The 19,368-nt window shown below is 54.5% G+C and overlaps 1 protein-coding gene and 1 long non-coding RNA gene across 3 annotated transcripts in view; both read right to left on the reverse strand.

The window, feature by feature from the left end:
• Nucleotides 1-30: 30 nt before the first annotated feature.
• On the reverse strand, nt 31-12,806 carry LOC135319575 (uncharacterized). The gene is made up of 3 exons (XR_010378314.1): nt 12,662-12,806; nt 6,538-6,629; nt 31-1,758 (listed from the first exon to the last, which is right to left on the reverse strand). It is a non-coding gene; the product is annotated as an uncharacterized LOC135319575 (long non-coding RNA).
• Nucleotides 12,807-14,693: 1,887 nt separating this feature from the next.
• PPCDC (phosphopantothenoylcysteine decarboxylase) overlaps nt 14,694-19,368 on the reverse strand; it is a 66,783-nt gene continuing 62,108 nt past the window's right edge. Inside the window, exons 11-12 of one of the 2 annotated variants that reach the window (XR_010378316.1) lie at nt 18,747-19,158; nt 14,694-18,507 (exon numbers count right to left, since the gene is read on the reverse strand). The gene's annotated coding sequence lies outside the window, so the exon portion shown is untranslated. Of the gene's footprint in view, nt 19,159-19,368 lie in introns of both variants that reach the window. The other variant, XR_010378315.1, reaches the window with a different exon arrangement.

Consider the following 19,368-nt stretch of genomic DNA (forward strand, 5'->3'; position numbering starts at 1 on the left):
GCGGCCCGCGCGGTGGGGGCAGAGCCCGGCGGCGCCTCTGGGAGCCTGCGCTCCCCTGGGCCCGGGAGTGCGGAGGGCCTGCGTCGTCCAGCTCTCCTGGGACCAGGCCGCGGGCTCTGTGCACTGTCTGAACCCACCGAACCATCAGACGTCTCCAGTCACTCCGTTAGATCATTCATTCACTGCCACTTTCTAGCTATGTGATCTGGTGCCTGCCACTTGACCTCGCTGAACTTCAGTTTCCTTATTTTAGTAAAACTGGTATTATATCATGGTGCTGTGTCTTAAGGCTTAGAAGAGTTTGCATTAAAATATTTGGCACTTTTGGCCAGTACAGTTGCATTAGGGGCTGGAGAGGACTCCTTAGTCTGTCTCCCTCATCTTGGTGCAGCCAGTGAAGGCAAATTGCAGACAAAAGTATCTCCACCCCTGTTGAGGGGCACCACGCCTGTCTGAGGAAGGGGTGATTTCCCCATCCCTGGAGTGAGCCAGGAATGAGGATGCTGGGAGGTTTGCTAAGTGGCCTCCTCAGTGGGTATCTCTGAACCTTTTTGGCAAATCTCCCTCAGTAAAACAGGCCTGAGCACGTGTAGCCTGGGAGATGGGATGAGGGGAGCATCTCCAGCATCCCCAGAATGGTCTGTTACCAGGAGAGGGGCTGGAGGGGTGGAAGGGCTGTCCCCATTTGCCTTCTCTAGGCCCTCTGATATCGGATGAGAAACCCCTCAGTGCTGCTACCTTCTCTGAAAAACCTGGTCCTTCACATTTCCTGGGCTGCCCAAGGACTGGGGACAAGTGTGTGCAGGGAGGAGGGATGGGACAGGGGGACATGCTAAAGGTCAGTGCAAGTTCATGGTGCAAAACCACCCAGGCCACCAGCTCAGATCCCAAAGGTCAGAGCTGCCTGAGTCAGAGGGCAGAGCAGGCCTGAGACCGCAGATTCCAAGAGTAAGGAAGCAGCTAGGGCAGCTGGGGCTGAAGAGGAGGGGACACTGCCGGGAGGAAGAGTAAGTGAAGGTCACCTGGGGGCAGCAGAGTGGGTATCACTTAGTTGAAAACTGGAGGGTCCTTAGTTTGGAGAGAGCTGGGGAGCAGAGACTCAGAGAAGGCTGAGGCTTTCCCAAGGCAGGCTGGAATCAGGAAAGTGCATCTGTGTACTGACAACTAGGGGTCATGGCCAAGCCTCAGCTCCCAGGCTGTTCCTCCTCACCCTTGCTCCTCAATAACTCTGTCCCCACCTCCACGACACCCATTCCCCCGCCTCTGCCTGGTTATTAGGGGTTGAGGGGAGGGCAGTGTTCTCAGCTCTCAGGGTCTAGGACTCCCAGGTTGTATGCTCAGCTGGCCGGTGTTCTCTCCAGTCTCTCTGAGCCTGGTGAGACCCTAGGGGGGCCAGTTAAGATTCTGTGGCCCAACTGAGTCTTATCTTAATTCAAGGACACTTCACAAAGACAGCAGCTCCCTTAATCAATGTCTTGTCCGTTACTTTCTGGTATCACTTAAACACCTTGAACTACAAAAGAAACATCACAGAGCAGGAGACTTGGGAGCCACTTTGTAACTTTCTGAGCCTCAATCTCCTTACCTGCAAAATGGGAACCATGAAACGTGCCTCACAGATGGAGGTGAGTGTCTAACAAAATCAGTGTGGGAAATTGCTCATAAACCATGAGAAGCTCGTACAGTTGTAGCTGACCGTGAGCTCCTGAAGGCTGACCTTGCCCTCTTGTTCTCTAACCCAAGGGTCGTGTGCGAAGCCTGTGGAGAGAGGTGCCTATTAAGCCTCTGTTGGATGAAGGAAGCTAACCAGTACCAGGTGGCTGCCTTGGGAGCCCCCGCCCCGTGTGTTTATTAGGCTGTGATCTCGGAAAGGAGAAATGGTATTGTGGCTGGATTGAACAGTGTGAGCAAAAGCAGAGAAGGGAACAGTCTGTCCTTATGTGGGCTTCCTTACTGGTATTAACAAAGAACAGTAGCATAGAAAAGCCTGGAAGGGAGGTTTCACGCTGCCCCACCCCCACCACACTGGGGCTGCACATTCTCTGGCTCCACCCCACCCCAGACACTGACTACTCCTTCTGGCTCCCTGGGAAGATGAGATAAGAGGTCAACTCCCCGAACCTCAGCTCCTTACCTACACATGGTTATTAATAACAATGTCACTCTCTCTAATGGGGCCACACCTGCTATTTACAAATCTCTTTCCTTTCTCAGAGGAGCTTCTTCTCACCCCAGAGAAGAGAGATATGTTGCTGGCAGCCACTCTACAGGAAGAGAAACAGAGAAGTGTGGTGCCTTTCCTCAAATCACACAGCAATGCTCTCCCCAATCCTTTCAGACCTGGCTATAGAAATTGCCTCCTCCAGGGAGGCCCCCAGATTGCTATTACAGCACTCTCTGCCATCTCTATTTCCTCATCCCTCTCCTACTGAGCTGTGTGACCTTAGGCAAGCCCCTTAACCTCTCAGTTTACTCATTAGTCAAATAAGCATGAACATCCAACGAGTTCACAGCTTGTTTTATAGTAAGTCCTCAACCAGTGGTAGCTCTAGAGGAGGAGCGGGAGGTGGCTTGCCCACATAGCCAAGAAATGGAGGACCTGGGACTCCCCCCACCCCAGGACTGTGTGACCTCAAACTCTTCTGAAAGAAGGCTTAGGCACAGGTGATAGTCAGGAACCCTCTGCCACCCAAGCACGCAGAGCCTGAGAGGTGAGCTGTACCAGTGGCTGTCAGCCTGGGCTCAGGGCATCCTAGGGGATCCGGGTAAGATGGGACCTGAGGTGGGGCACGGTGATGGGGTCTGATCAGCGCCACCTCCCAAATACGTGCATGTAAACCAGAGTTTCCTTCTGCAGGGATGGCCGATGGGGAGCAGTAACCTGCTACTCTGCCTAGGTGAGCAGGGAGCCCCCCAAAACTCTGGAGGAGCCCCACCTCACCTCCAGAGGAAATCAGAGTCTCTTGAAGGGAGATCCCAAAGACCAAGAAAGGGGGAAGGCCTTTCACTAGGCCACTCTGAAGACCATGACCACCAGCATTCTGGCCAGAAACAAAGCCTGCACACAATAATTTGGGGACCTTACTGCAGAGGGGGAACATGCTCTGATTAACTTAACAGCCAGGGTGGATTGACTGCCCTTCCTATCTTTCCTTCCGCCAAACATTGAGGACCCCCAGGCTTTATGCCAGCAGTGAAGCGGGCCCTGGTGTTGCTTTCCCGAGCAGTGAGAGAGGTGGATGTAAAAGAGACCATGGCACTCCAGTGTGATGTGTGCTCGTGTGGGGACAGGGCTGCTGTGGCCCAAGGGAGGCCTGAGGAATAGGCCCTTGCGTTGGGGAGGGTCCCTGTTCTGGCTGCACCATAGCCCAGCCTGAGGGGCAGAGGGGCTCTGACTAGGTGCTGGAAGCAATGGGAAACATTCCCTCCCCAACTCCGGAGAGGTCTTTCTCGTGCTCATGTGTGATCCTGTCTCATGTGCCACACCCTGCCCCTCAGCTCAGCATTTCCCATGACTCCCCAGTGCCCTCAGGATCCAGTTTCCCACTCCGGCTTTGGCCTGCCTCCCCACTGACCCTCTCCAGCCAGCCTGTCACTGCAGCCTCCAGAGCCAGCCAGAGTTCGTCGCTGGGTCACACCTCCATGCTCTGAAGCATGTTCTCTCTGTCCAGATCTTTCTTTGCCAACTCCTGTCAGCTTTCAAGGCTTCGCTCAGGCCACCTCCTCCAGGAAACCTTCCTGAGCTCCAGGCTAGGTTTGGTCAGTTCTTCTGAGGCCTTAATAGCATTCTGAACTCATCTCCATTCTAGCTGTTAAATTGCCTGGTTACAAGCCTGGGTCCCCTACTAGCCTGGGGAGGGACCTCCCCCCGGGCAGGGCCTGGGTCTGCCTGTGCACTGGGACTCCAGTGTCCAGCATGCGGCAGAGTCAGACCATGGTTATGGAGTGAAGGTTTGCGGCAAAGGGGGACGCTACACATCTGAGAGGGAAGAAAGGCAGAAAAACCTCCTGGGCCCAGAAGTGAGAGTCTAAGAGGAGCCTCTGCTTCCAAAAGCCCCTGCTCACCCCTTTTCAGCCTCTCAGGACCTGTGACAGCAAACCCCAGACCAGCAGCAGCCTCTGCCAGCCTGCATGTCAACAGGGGAAAACTGAGGCCCATAGAGGGGCAGCCATATGCCCAGGGTCTGGGGCAGGCGGGCCTAGAACCCTCCCAAAGGCCTCAGACGCCAGCTCTCCCTCCGCATCCCACCCCCAGACCTAGGAGGGAAAAACACCTGGCTGAGCTCCACCTGTGTGCCTTGTGCCTCGTGCTGCCTGCAGCCCCCTCCTTGGAGGCCCCCAGCCTGGGGCTGGGGGTGTCAGGAGAAGGGAGGGGGACCCCTGAGAGAAGGGGAGAGGCTGATGCATTTCTCCCTCAGTGTTGCAGGAGGCTGCTCCCCCTACCCCGTGTCTGGACTTCTGCCAACCTCCCTAATCACCTCCTTTCCTTTCCCCATCCAGGCCCTCTCCCTGGGGATCCCCTCCCCCGGCCCCTGTGCCCTGGGCAGAGCAGCACAGCTGTTCCAGGTTGGCGGTTTGGGCCTGGGCAGCCTGTACCCACAACACGGACTCCTGCCCAGTGCCCGCCTCCCTTCAGTTAGGCTTTGGCCTCCACAGGGAGTTACATTCCCCTAGCTCCCCAGTTCAAGGGTCATGGGAGGCTGCTAATCCAGCTCCTCCTGGCTGTGTCCCGGCCCCTTCCCTTGGTGCCAGAGCACCCTCCTCTCCTACCAGGGCAGGCTGGGTGGATTGACCCCCGAAGACTTCCTAAGGCTGGCGGGGGCAGTGGGGTCTGGGCCAGGTGGTTGGTGCTGCCCCCTTGTTAGTGGCCCACTGGGGTTTCCATCACTTAGGGCTGGTTACCAGGCAACTGCATCTGAGGGCTGGGCCCTGGCTTCAGACTGGCACAGCCACTGCTGCTGAGGGGGAATGCATGCAGTCAGGCCAGCGAGGCCAGGGTCACGGTCAGGAGGCCTCATGTGCCTGGGAGCGGTGAGAGCGGTGCCTCAGATTTGCAACCTCAGAAACTCCTTATCATTTTCTCAGCTTAGACTCACAGCCCTGCCCCAGGAAAGGGGTTTCCAGGGTCTTCCACACAAACGCCCACACTCAGAGCCCTCAGGTTTCTGAGAAGTTGAGGAGAGGCTGAGTGGGAGCAGAGAGGGGCACTTTTCCCTTTTTAGAGACTGGGGGTGCAGCCCTGTGGCCTTACTGACCACCACCCTGTGGACTGAGGTGGGAGGCACGAGGAGTCAGGTTTCCCAGGTTACAGGGCTTAGGCTTTGGGTCTAAATCCTGCTCTGTCTCTCGATGGTTGTGTGACCTTGGACATGTTGATTGGCTGGCTGAGCTCAGTTGCCTCATCTGTAAAAATGGGATGATAACCCCTGTCTCAGCAGACAGTGCACAGTCTATAACATCCAGTGCTGTGCCTGGCACGTGGCCTCCTCTCCATACCTGTCTGCTCCCTTTCTCCAAGCCCCGCCCTGTACTCACCCCAAGCTTCCCACATTGCAAGGGAGCAAGGATGACAGATGCTGACAGCCCACACGTGGGCCACCCAGCATTGCCAGGTGACCCAGGAAAGTACCATCCTCACATCCAACAATGTCCTTGTGCCCTGACTCTGCCCCTTGCTCCCCCATTCCTGCTGACTTGAGTTTTTAAAACTCCTATAGCCATAACCATGTACCAAGAGCTGTTTTAAATGCTCCACAAATATTAACATGATTAACTTATGTAATCCATTGAGTAGATTAAGTCACTTCATTCATTTATTTTATTAATCCATTCAATGGATTAAAGGAGGTAATACTGATATGGACCCAGGGAGCTGTGGTGGGACAGAGGCCCAGGCACACTTCCCTCCCATACTGGGCTGGCTTCGGCTGTGCTGCTGGGTTGGATGCCAGTCCTGCCTCCTGCCACAAAGCCAGCCTGGGCTGGTGTAGCCACAGGCAGGTCAGAGTTTCAGGAAGAGCAGTGATGGCTAATTAAAACTTCAGCTCAGGGAGGCCCCCTTGGGACCAGGGTTGCCTCAGTCAGCTCCCTTGGGGAGGTCCCCTAATTGGACCCCTGGGCCCTAGTAATGATGCAAACTCACCAGGCAGAGGATAACAGGCAGGGAGGGAGGGGAAAGGGGGAAGGAAACAGGTTGGCAAAAAAAAAACAACCACCCCCCCATTGTGAGGGTAGTGATTTGAGAGTCCCCAGACTGTCACTTAGTTGCTGTGTAACTTTGAATGGGTTGCTTAGCCTCTCTGATCCTCCAATTCCTTGTTGACAAGTGGAGATAATAGAAACTCCAGCCCTGGAGGGTTGTTGTGAGAAGATATGCCTGGAAAGTACCTAGCATAATGCCTGGCTCAGAAGTAGGGACTCAGAAAATCAGAACAATTATCATATTATTAAACCAGTAGTACCGCCAATGGCCTCTCATACCCATAATTGAGTTCTCAGAGCATCCTGGGAGAAAGGAGAATGAGGACAAGCACTCACCTACAGGAGATGTTTAGCTTCACAGTTTTCTCTCTTGATTGTCTGGTCGGGGTCCTGGGCCCCTGAGGGGTGTGGAGGAGCAGGGTCAGGGGCTGCAGGTCAAGCAAAAAGTCAGTCTGGGATGCAAATGGAACCACAGCCTGCAGAGTGGACAGGACTTAAGTGGGCAGGAGGGAGCAGAGAGGGGATGCTTGGTGGGGGAACAGCTGAAACAAAGGCCTGGAGACCAGAGAGAGGGCAGAGAGTGGTCAGGAGCCACGGGAGCCACTGGGGCTAGAGCTAGGGTGGGCTGAGACACCTAGGCCGTTGTGAGTGCTGAGACAGGCCCGAGGTGGCCAAAGACTCCCCTAGCTCCAGGGTGCTGAGAATTACTGTGCCGGAAAGGTGGGCTGTGAAGAGAGGAGTCTGCGGGAGGGAAGAAGGCGCTGGGTATTTCCTTTCTGATTGTATCAAAGTGGCCGCACTCACTCCTCTGCCCTCTGTCTGGAGGTCAATCTCGTCCCCCATCTGTGAGGCCTCTATCATCACAAAGCACAAATCCATCTCTCTGGGATTTCAGGCCCCCTTGGGAGGCCACAGAGGCCTGTTCTTAGGCCAAGGTCCAGAAAGAGTCAGAGCTGGCATGAGCCCCAGACCCTTCCAGGATGACCCAGCTCAGTGATGTCACCATTGTCCTCACAAGCTATCTCTGGGGCCCCCAGCCCATGTCTGCCTGGGCTGCAGCAGGCCTGGAGGCCCCAGGATGAGGGGTGGGCCTCCCAACCCCTCCAGCACCCGCTCAGAGCAAAGCACCCTGCCCCCAGTTCTCAGTGAACCTTTCCAATAAGCATGGTCTCAGAACACAAATCTTTTCATGGAGAGAAAGCCAGGGCCAGGGCCTAGGTGTGGAGGAGACCAGGACGCATTGCAAGGCAGCTGGTCAGTGCTAGTGAATCAACAATTCCTGAACGAACACAGCCTGTGCTGGACCTGGGCTGTGGCCTCCCTCCTCACCCTCTGTGGGCAGCCCCCTCCCCTTTTGCAGTCCCTACCTCCTGTCAACCAGGCCATCTGTAGCTCACTTGGCTCCAGTTAGTTCGGTAATTAGCACCTCATCACGCCTGTCTGCCTTTGAACAGCTCCCCTGGGAAGGGGTTTGAGGAGGTCTCCATGACCTCAGGGCCCAGGGCTGGGGCAAGTTCAGGCAGGCCAAGGGGCCAGGCTGCAAGGCCCTGTCAGTCTCTCTGCACCCACAGGTGCCCCCCAGCTTTCGTTGAAGCGGGTTTCCCAGCGAAGCGGGTTTCCCAGCGCACGGCAATGGAGCTGACAGAAGAATCCCTCTGGGATTGGAGTAGGGAGCTGGGAGGCAGAGGAGCCCCTTCCAAGACAAGGCTTCTCTCAGTAATCCCTGGGACCCTGGATCAGCACCCACAAACCTCCTCACCAGCTCTACTTATTCAAGGACCCCAGGCTGGCTGTGATCTCAGGGAGGTGGGTGGGGGAAGGGTAAGAGGACAGTCAAGTCCTCAAGGTCCCCTTGGGAAGGAAGCAAAGCCATTTGGGGTCAGATTAGGGAGCTGAGGGTAGGATGGGGGTGGGCTGTGGCTGGTGAGGTCAGAGAAGGCTTCCTGCAAGAGACAAAAGGAGGTGCGCGAGGTCTGAGAGGTTGTCAGAGTGTGTGGGGCCACAGCACAGTGGAGTGGCTCTGGGGTCAGGGACAGGCCAAGATGTCCCCTGACTGAGCTCAGTTTCTGCATCTTTAACATAGAGACAGTCATAGTAACTGCCTCCAGGTTCTAGAGAGAGTTTCGAAGGGCGGGGTGTAGGGCTGAGCAACAGTGCTATGGGGCTGGGAGGCAGGTGGCAGGGACACCCTGACCACAGGGCAGGAGGTGAGCACCACAGGAAGCCAGCTGTTGCCTCCCTCCACCAGACTCAGAGCAGCTCTGGCCCAGGGAGAGAGGCCTTGACTGGGGTGGGGGTCTCACGGAGGTACTGCTCAGGCTTGGAGTGGGGAGTGAGGGAGTGCACGTCAGGCCTGGGCAACCAACCAGTGTGAGTGGTGCAGAGGACCCAGACAGGCAGGAAGTCAGCCTCACCCCAAGTCAAAGCCCACAGACCAGGGCGACCTGGGGCTGACACTGGGCTGTGGTCAGCCTTGAGACTCGCGCCCCAGCAACAGTAAAGGCAAATACACGCAGCTGGGGAGGACACAACGGGGGGAGGATTTTTGGCTCAGGGGTGGGGGGTCTGCCCCTGCGGAGAGTCTCCAGTTTAGTCCAGAAAAGCCCTGCACTTTGAAACTCCTGCCTCACTGTTCTGGTGCCAAACCCCTCTAGCAGTGCCTCCTTCCTTGTAAGCATTGCCATCTTAAGGATAATCTGGTGAAAAAAAGCCATCAGCCGCTTAACCCAGTCCCGCATCCCAACTTACCACTCATGGCTATGGGACCTCAGGCAAGGCTGTTCACCTCTCTGAGCTCCAGGGCCTTTGACTATGGGATGATGATCCTGCCCCACGTTAGTGGTGAGGCTCAAGCGCCCAGTGGCCTCACTTGATGGGGCCTAGACGCCAGTAAGCCCTCGGGGAACCTGTATTCCTCCTCCTTCCTCAGGCCAGTTCCTGAGAAGGCCTTGGGACCCTGAGAAAGTGTGGGGTCAAAGTCTGCTTTCCCTTCTCTGGAAAGGAGAAGTTCTGTGAGTCATGATGGGAAGGCCAGAAAGCCAAAATCACCTCCCCAGTCCCTCCTCTCGCCAAAGGCTCAGTGCTGGAAGGGAGAGGGCAGCCAAGTCCTTCCAATAAAAATCTCCTGCTTTCAAGTGTCCAGCTCCCAGCCCATTTCAACCCAATCCTGGCTCCCAGTTCCAGTCTAGCCCCGTTCCCATCCCAGCTCTAAGACAACCACCAGGAAACACACCAGGACAATCCTCATAGGGACAAAAGGCATTAAGATGGGTTTGCTCAATTAAGGGGAAGGGACTCGGAAACCCCTGTGGCTCCTGTGTCCGGTGTGCCATCAGAGGGACCCCTGCTGCCCCTGGCATGGTTTTTGCCCACAATGATCTTCTGAGTGGCGCCCTCCAGAAGTCCACAGGGGCTTCTTGTGACCGAACGGTGGGTGCTGACAGCGGAGGATGGAGGGTAGCTGCGTCAGGCTCTGGTCAGTCGGAGCCCTGCCTGTGACCATGGCCCCTGTTCATCCCCAGAAGGGGCAGCATGAAGCCTTGAGGGCAAAGGCATTTTGGAGCAACTGTGGGGGCCACTGCTTGGCCAGGCTGTGGGAGGCAGCAGGGGATGCTGGTGAACCGAAGAAGTGGATCTGGCTTGGATGTGAAAGGCCTGCACAGCTCCCCGCGGCCCATCTAACCGCAGCCTGTGTCTTCCCTCCATAAACAGCCTTCTTTATTTCTCAGCCAGGATCTGCCCAGAACCAAGGCCACCTCTCATCCACTCCTACAACCCCTCCTGTCCTAAGCACCCCTATGGACTTTGAGGGGCTCCCTGACTGGCTGACTCTGTGACTCTGGGTCAGTGCCGGTGGAGTGCTAACTGCTCCCGAGGGCTATGGCTGGGAGCCAGTCCCTGGGGAGCCAGGACTGTCACTGTGACCTGACACACTTCTACCAGGATGCTGGGCTCCCCACACAGTGACAAGTTGAGACAGGCCTCACGGAGCAGAACGAGGGCCCTCCCTAAGCTTGAAAATGTGCTCCCGGGGGAGGGGGACTGGAGGGCAGGGGCCCATACTCTGGGCTGGAAGCACAGGGGAAGATGGGTGCCGGGTTCTCACTCAAATCCTGCCTCTGCTGCTTCTTAGCTGTGTTGCCTTAGGCAGATCACTTCACCTCCCTGACACATAGCTTACATGGGTATAAACTCAGGATAATTGTCACCTACCTCCTGGGACAATCAGGCAGACTCAGTGAAGTTGTGACTGTGAGGAACCAGCTGAGCTGGAGCTTGGCAACGCTCAGTGCTTCCTGGAGGAGGTGAACCTGAGGGGTGGGCAGGACGTAGCTGGGCTGTGCAGTGGGGCGTGCACATGCATGTAGGGGATTGTCTGGCCTGGGACAACCAAGAGCACCCCCTCCCCCAGCACCAGCCTGCTGGGGCGTCCACTGCCCCTTCTCAGCCCTCACTCAGCCTGAAGCCGTCCCTCCCCTCCCCATTTCCTGTCCAATCTCCTGCCCACCCTGCTGCCTGTGGACTCTGTCCAGGAGTGTTGACTCTTCCTGTAACAAGGATAATAGCGGTCCAGAGCATCATACTTCGTGAAGCTTAGTGGACTGTTGTGGACAACAGCCTCCTGAGCTATGGTTAGTAGCCTGCTGTGCAGAGGCCGAGGCTGAGGTGAAGTGACTCGCTCAGGGTCTCACTGCCAGGGAGCAGCAGATCCAGGAGTCAAGCAAGCACAGGAGTCCTCACTCCCAGACCTGTGTTCCTGCCAGGACGCCCCAAACAGAGCCCTTCCGGCCAGGCCGGACTCCCAGGAGCTTAGAAGACCAGGAGGAGAAGGATGTGACCCCGCAGGAGGACATGCACCTACAGACAGACACACCTTTGAGCGTGGCTTTTCATTTATTCTTTTCTTCCTTCCTCATTTGCTCATTGGTTCTTTTTCAGTGTCCTGCACTCCACCAGGCCTCATACCATGGTGCGCATGACCTCTGTGCGTCACCTAAGGCAAGAGGGACCTAAAATGGCCCCAGCCTCTCTTTCCTGGCCCAGAATAAGGAGGTTCCGGGGCAGGGTGTGTGCTGGGGTTGGGATGTTCAATCACCCACTGCCTCCCACTCTGATTTTGCTCCCCTACCTCCCCCGCAAACCTCCCCCCATCCTCAGCCCTGTCCCTGGCACCCACTGCTCTGGACTTTAAGCTGAATTTGGCCACCAAACCGGCAAAGGCAAGTTTGCTACCTGGCCGCACCCCAGTCTGGCTTGGTGACCTCAGACTAGTCACTCACTGGACATGTGGCCCATTTTCTCATCTCTGACATGGGGCTGTTACGCCTTTCTTACTTTCTTATTGTGGAAGGGAACGAAAAGTGCTGGCACAGCCCTCGCCGGCCCAGCCTCTCCCTTGCGAACCCTGGGATGCCATCACCCCACCCTACCCAGCTGGAAGACCTGTACCATCCAGACAGGGGCTGGGTCCCAGCTACTCCTGGCCTTTCAGGTTCTTCATCTGTAATTTAGGAAGAAAAATACTTAAAATACTTAAAGGTATGCTGTGAGACTATCAGGGGGAGGGTATATGGCTCAGTGGTAGAGCACATGCTTAGCATGCACAAGGTCCTGGGTTCAATCCCCAGTACCTCCATATAAATAAATAAATAAACCTAATCCCCCCACCAAAAAAGAAAAAAGAAAAGAAAAGAAAATCAGTGTATCTGGTGTACAGATCCCTGTAAACAATAGGAACGAACGGATAAATAAATGAACAAACCCTTGAGTCTGCTCTGACTTCTTCAAAACCAAACCAAACCAAACCAAACCCTGATTAGCAAACTCAGATGGTCTACTGCTTACAGCCTATCACCTGGACCCCCACCATGGGCCCCGTCTCCATGTTTTTGCAGTCCCATAGCCTGGACACACTTGCAGAGGCAGGCTGCCCAGAGGAGGCTGGCCTAGAGCGGCCCCAGAAAGAGGCGGGAGGCCGAGTCAGGATGAAGCCCAGAGAGGCCCAATGGGGCTTCCTCTGCCTTAGGATGGTCTAGAGCAGCAGCCCAGCGCCTGCACTGCGTGTGGGAGCCAAGCGGCTGCTGCCTGAGGGGGCTCAAGTCTTCATCGTTAGGCAGAGGCTCCACACAGGGCTGCTGGCGGCCCACATGGCCTGGGAAGAGGCACCACTCCGGGCAGACAGAGCCTTGCACCAAAGCCCTGGCCTGGGAGCCGAGCACGTGCTAGGTTTCAGGAGCTAGATGCCATTTTGGCTGGACACCCTTGTGCACTGTCCAACCTGCAACTGGTGGGAACCCAGGGACCCCCCATAACTCTGAGGCTGGCAGGGTGGCTTATGTTTCTCCTGGCAGACTTCCCACCCAGCAGCTCGCCCTGTGCCTGTGGCCTCCAGGCCCCCTCCTCCCCAAGCTGGACCCCCGCCCCCACCCCCACTGCAGCCCCTTGGCCCCTCAGCACTGACCGGTACAAGCAGCACTGATGTTAGGCTTTGACCAAAAGTCAGGATGATGGAGAAGAACGACATCTCAGCTAAGCAGGGCAGACAAGGAAATGGTAGCCCTCTTGTTTGAAAACCCATCAGCTGTTTCCTGTCCTGCCACACCCAACTCAGGTCACAGCTTGCTGATATCTCCTAGGGCTCCCCCCACGCCCATCGGAAATGCTTGTTCTCCCATCCTCATTCGCAGCAATTTAGCCCTCCACCCCCACCCCCACCCCAGCAAACCAGCTGTGTCTCTGCATTTCTGAGCCCGCCCAGGCAGCTTGCTAAACTAAGGGCACCCATCAACCCAGGCCTCACAACCTTCAGCTGCAGTTTCTCTTTTAACTAGCTGCACCTGCTCTCAGACAGTGCTTTCTTGCCCACCCACGTAGAGAAATGGACCAAGAAAAAAAAAAGAAAGAAATGGACCAAGAATGATAGATTATTCTCCTGGGATTTTTTTTTCTTCCTCCTCATGAGTTTGGTCACTTTCCCACCGCATCATTTTTAATCTTGTTAGAGCCAATTTCAGACATGTTTTAGATTGTGAGCACGTGGTCCAGATTTATCATAAACTTGTTAGCAAAGGCACCAGTCAAGGAAAACAAAACACAATAATTTCTTCCAGTATCCTGGGAGAAGCCGTGTAATGAGGTGATTTAGAACACAAACACTAAACCCAGGCTGCCTGGTTTCAATCCAAGTTTTGCCCCTTTCTAGCCATATGACCTCGAGCAAGTTGATCTAACCTGTCCGTGCTTCGGTTTCCTCACCCGTGAACAATGGATAATAATAGTATGTACCTCATATGGTAGCTGTTGTGCCTGAAATCGGATTGAATTCAAATTAAATGAATTAATGTATGTAAGCTACTAGCACAGTGCCTGGCACACAATAAACATATTAAGAGTGTTAGCTGTTATTATTTTGAGCAGGTTTATACAGGAGAAGAAAAAGGAATGTTAGACAAGGTTGTTTAACTATGTACAAGCCTGGTTAGCTTTACAGGGCTGTAAAGCTGTCACATTCATATCAGCTGCATGGGTTAAAGCTGGGTCATCAACCAGGACCAGCCCTCCAAATTACCAGGTGTGGGCTGTTAATCAGAAACGCCAGCTGCAGAAGTTGTACGGTTTTGTGTGTGTGAGTCTGGGATATTTTTCTTTCCCAGACTCCAGCTTGTATCTCTGAATGATTGTCAGGAACATCTTTTAATCAAGCAGAGCCTGCTGAATGGAGGTGGCAGAGAGGAAGAGAGAGCTGGGAGCCTGTTCCATCACTGCCATGTGGTGCTGGCAGGGCTGGTAGAGGGTTCTGCTGGCACTACGAGATGGCCAGGAGGTGCTGTGCAGTGAGGCCTGGGACTGGGCAGCTGACAGGCTCATCTGTGGTGCTGGCTTTGGAAACAGCTCTCAGGGGCCAGCTATGGTTTCTGGCCACAGGCCACACTGTCTTCTGAACCCTGCCTGCCTGGAGTTCCTTCCCTGAGTTCCCAAAGCCCTGGCAGGCCCCAGAACCCTCTGTCCAGCCTTATGCTGGCTTGAGTGTCCTGTGGAGGAGGGGAGGGTGGACTGCAACCCAGCCAGGCTGAGCTGGGAGCCAAGAGGGGCTTGGCAGCTTCCTGAGGACTGGCACAGTGCCTCTGCCGTCTCCCACCGACCCTCCATCCAACCCCATGCTCCAACTCGAGCTGCTCAGGACCTGACACAGAGCTTCTAGTTAATAAAGCTGTGTTGATGTTACTTGGTAAAAAGTAAACCCAAAGGCACGAGGTCACCTGACATTTAGTACTTCTATCCAATAGAAATATAATACCGGCCACATGTGTTTTTAAAGTTTTTTCTAGTGAACACAAAAAAAGGAAAAAGAAAACAGGTGAAAGTAATTTTAATATAGTTCATTTAACCCAATTTAGCCACAATATTATTTCACATGTAATCAATATATGATTTTATTGACATACTTTACATTCTTTTAGTTTGTCGACTGAAATAAATGTGCAGCCTAAAAGTTGAGAGTTATGTTTTATTTGGCGGGAGGACTTGAGCCGGGATGACAGCCTCTCAGATCGCTCGGAGGGACTGCTCTGAAGAGGTAGGGGAGGAGCTAGGATATACAGGAGCTTTACAACAAAGACCAGGTAGTTGGAACAATAAAAGATTACTTGTTATCTAAAGAAAACCAGGCATCTCAAGTTAAAGAATTTAGTGCTTTTCTATGTATGGGAGGAAGCAAACATTTGGGCTCATTGAATTCATTCCTTTGACAAGCATCTAGCTATCTAGGGCCAGTATCTTGTCCTTTCTTGTTCTGAGTTCCCTCAGAGTGCACCATGGTGAGTGGCTGCAGAGGCCGGGCTGCAGGCTTGTCTTCACTGGGGGGTGGCAGCAGCCACTGATGACTTGATGGTTTCAGCATTCTTTGTTTACTGATATGGTTTGCAGTGTTTTTTGTTCACAAGTTCAAGTTAAGTCTTTGAAATCCTGTGTGTATTTTACACTTCTCACACATATCAATGCCAAGTAGCCACTGCACGGGAGGAAAAATCTTTTCCTCTACCCTCCTAGGTTCAGTTGCAGAGGCCAGAGAATTAAACTGACAAAGGACAGATTAACAGGAGAAAAAAAGTGTATTTCCTATGCATATGGTAGCCAACAAAGGAAGTACCTGGCTCGTTAAATGATTCAAGTTAAAGGTTTATAAACCTAACCTAGTAGGGAAAAGGGAGGGGGAATAGTGGCTTCTATGGAAAAAAAAAACATTTCTTTAGGAATTAATAAATGGGATTTTAGGAGAATCGACAGAAAATAAGAAAGTTTGTGATAATATTTGTCTATACTGCTATGAATGATCTCTTATCTTCTTCAAGGCCATGAAACTCCCCTGTAGAGGGGATTTATGGTAGCCTCATTTCCCAGAAGTTGCTGCTTTTCCTCAGATAAGGGAAGCTCCCAGAAGGCTTTTTTCTGCATCTGTTGAATCTCAAATATCTTCAGCTTAAAATAATCTTCATGCCGACTCTGGGGTTCCAGTGGGTCCCCACACTACATTTCAAGTACTCAACAGCCACACGTGGCTCATGGGTACCTTATTGGACAGCGCGGATGCAGAATCGCCAAATAGTGGAGTGCCAGGACTGGGCAGCTCCTGGAGATCCGGCAAGCATCCCTTCTGCTGCCTCCCTATCCAGCTCCGGCCCACACTCCGCTGAGCCTCTCCCAGGAGCTCTGCCTCTGCACACAGCCTGTTGCTCGATCAGGCTCCGAGGTGCAAGCAGTTGATATTGAGCGGCAATCTCCGTCTTCGTTATGCAACCCGATGCCTTTTCCAAAGCGCTGATACACACCCGCTGTGAGAGTAGTGGGCAGGTCTTCTTTTACTCAGAGGGTCGGTGTCCTGCAGCAAGTCGGGAGAGGAAGGTGCTAGGATCCTACAAAGTCATCCTTGCTCTGCGCCCCTGAGTTTTCACCCAGGCTCCTCGGAGGGGAGGGTCTGAGTTCTGAAACACTCAGCTTTGCGACCACCCACTACACTGCTAAAGTAGAAAGCCCGGCTCCGAGTCACAGCCATCTGGGGGCGGCCCCTCGCCCTGGGCTCAGGGCGCATCTCTCCTCCCCGAGCTGGGAGGCACAAGACTCTAACGCAGCCTCCTGGTTTCACAGGTGGGGAAACTGAGGTGCAGTTCCTGTGCGGCCACGGCGGTGCCCCTATCTTCTAGCTGAACCCGGTTTCAACGAAGTCCCAGGGGCCTCCGGGGAAAACTTGGAAGCCTTCCTGCCCTGGCGGGCTAGGGGAAGGAAGCGCCTGGCCGGCCCTCTGCTCCTCGGACACAGGCGGCGGGCGGGCGAGCGATGGCCTCGGGGACCCGGCCGCTGGGGCGGGAAGCTCCCGGGAACCGTGATGTAACTTGGCGCCGGACTTGCAGAAGAAGCCCCAAGCGCCGCCGGCGCTTGTTTACCCGAGAGGCGAGTTTACCCGGGGTGGAGTCACGGCCGCCTGGGCCCCGCCCCCTGGGCGCCCCGCCCCGCGGAGCCCACGCCCCTCACTGCAGGAGCGCTACTCCGTCCTCCCTCGGTTTCCAAGGGTCCAGAGCCCCTGGGCAAAGCTCCAGGTGTTGGTCTTGTTTCACCCTTAGACCTTCTAAGACCCGGAGTAGTGGCTGTGCCAAGCGGTAACTCTGATAGGGCCTGAGCCCCCAAAGCAACTCAAAATAACCTTGAAACGAAGTATAAAGCCGGAGCCCGCTATGCGCACGCAGTTTCAAGAGCAGGGCCCTGCTATCTGAACATCCTAGCGTCTTCACTGCAGTGGTGGCAAGTCCCTGCATCTCTGTGTCAGTTTCCTTATCTGTACGATGGGGAGCAGGCTTCTAAATGATGCATTGCCATGACAGTCTCTGATTCTAGGCATTGTGGGGAACACTTCTTTGGGCCTTCCGAAAGTCTGCCTGGGGGAGGGGAGGGCTCCAACATTTCCCAGGGGCCCTTCCTAATTTTGCTGCCATGGAGATAGAGTTTGCTCTTGATTGGGAAAAGTTAACACCCTGGAGGGCTGAAGGGCAGAATTGCCTAGGAGCTGGGACTCAAGGTGGCCTCCAACCTCTTGTAGTGCATCCCCTCCCAGCTCCATACCCAGGCCTGGCTCTCTGGGGCTAGTGGAGGAGGACAGGAGTGCCTGTGCTCCCAGCACCCACCCCAGCTGAGCTCTCAGGCCAACCTCAGGCCTCCTGCCCCTAGGGAAGAGGCAGAAGTAGAGACAGTGTGTGGCTGGCTGACAATGGGTTTGGATGGAGCCCAAGATTGGAGCAATGCTGATGCCAACAAGAACCCCAGCAGCTGTGACCTGTGCCCACTGCCAAAGTTTTCCCGCCCAGACTCAGTTCCCTGGTGAGGCAGGCAAACTGAATCCGGATGAGGGAGCTGAGGCTCAGACAGAGCAGGGTAGCCCTCAGGTCACCCAGTAAGTTGGTGACAAAGCTGCAACTAGGACACAGACCCCTGCTTAACTCCCACTCCTGAAAGGGACCCAGACACCTCTGGCTCCTACTCCTGAGAGGACAAGAGCCCTCTTGTGTGAGCAGGAGCAGTCCAGGAGGGCTTCCTGCACTGAGGCCAGGTTGGAGATTCATAAGGCAGGAGGGTGCAGATTTGAGGAGAGTGTGAGGGGGGAAGGGCTTCCTGACCTGGGAGGTAAGAAGAGAGAGAAGGTTCCCTTGGGGAGAAAGCAGCCTGTGGGAGCTGTAAAAAGTGAGTTTGGGAGGTCTGGCCAGAGAAGAGGGTCTAGGGGTCAGTAGGGACTAGCAACTAACTCATCCAGGCCAGTGACGGTCCAGGGCAGTTCTCGAGTAGGGGAGCAGCAGACCAGATGCAGGATCTGAGACTGTCGGAGTTGGGGGCGAGCTTTCCCATCCTGCCTCCACTTCAGGTTCTCCCATTCCCCAGCCCTTGGGCGTGCCCTCTTCCCTCTGTGGGCCTCAGTTTCCTCATCTGTAAAATGGGGGTCAGCTCCCTGTTCTGCTCATGGCTGAGAAGGTGCTTTGTGACTGGGCTTTACATACTTGAGGGTGTGAGGGGCTCTTATACAAATGTGATGAAGCAAATGGGGTTGAGGATTTGGGGGGGACTCTTTGAGGGGTTTCTCCCTCTCCTGGATTCCCTGGCTCCAGAGGGAGAGTCTCCATACACTTGTTCCCCTGAACCCTGCCAGCATGTCTGGGAGGCCCCTGGGCTTAGCAAATATTTGTGTCTCTGATCTAGTCAGTGGTTGCTGGAACATTCTGTCCTGCTGCCCATTTGCCCGGGCCTCTGCCTCAGGCTGTGAGGATCCTGGAAGATGAGAAAAGTGTCGGGTTGGGATTTCTGAGTCCTTCCCCCAGCTTCCCTTTTGCCTACCCCTCCTGAGCCCCCTCATCCCAGTTTATTCCTGCAGTTCAGAACTCTGTGCTAGGCACTGCATGGGACAGGGGACATGTGGCTCTAAAGAGCCTCTCCTAAGAGCCAGAACCTTGGGCCCCAATGTGAGCTCAGTAGTTGTCCTCCTGTGTGGTCTTAAGTGAGTCCATTACCTCTCTGAGCTTGTTTCTTCATCCCTGAAACCGTGGTGAAATGGTCTGGGTCAGTGCTGTTTTCTTCCCGTGTCTTCCATCCAGGGCTCTGCACTGTCCCCCTAGAAGTTTAGGCTGGCCTGCTTTAGTCAATAAAATAACAAGAGTAAGAAGTTTTCAGCATTATTGAGTGCTCTGTGCAATGGTGTGCTGGTCAATGTTTAACAACCAGGTCGAAAACAATGTCCTATTTTGCAGCACTTGCCTGCTTTCTGTGTTGTTAATGTTATCACCACGGCCCTTTCAAGCTTCTCACATGACATCACCCAACGTGGAGTTGGGAGCCAGGGAGAGCTGGCTCCAGCACAGCACTGCATACAGGATTGGCTACGCAATCTGCCAGGCCCAGTGCAGAGTGAAATCTCAGGACGCCCTGCACAGGGGGAAAGGTAACGCTTTTTCCTTCTTTCTGCAATTTCTCTTTCAACCCCTCATAATGCTCTTTTTATTTATTTAATGTCACATTCCTTCCAGCATGGGAATACTCACGGGGCAAGTGCAGACCCTCACAGGCAGGCACTGGGGTAGGGAAGCCCCAAGACTTGGCATGCACATTTGGAGTCCACCAACTACCAGTGGCCCC

The sequence above is a fragment of the Camelus dromedarius genome, chromosome 29 (genome assembly GCF_036321535.1).
Source record: "Camelus dromedarius isolate mCamDro1 chromosome 29, mCamDro1.pat, whole genome shotgun sequence".
Classification (NCBI taxonomy): domain Eukaryota; kingdom Metazoa; phylum Chordata; class Mammalia; order Artiodactyla; family Camelidae; genus Camelus; species Camelus dromedarius.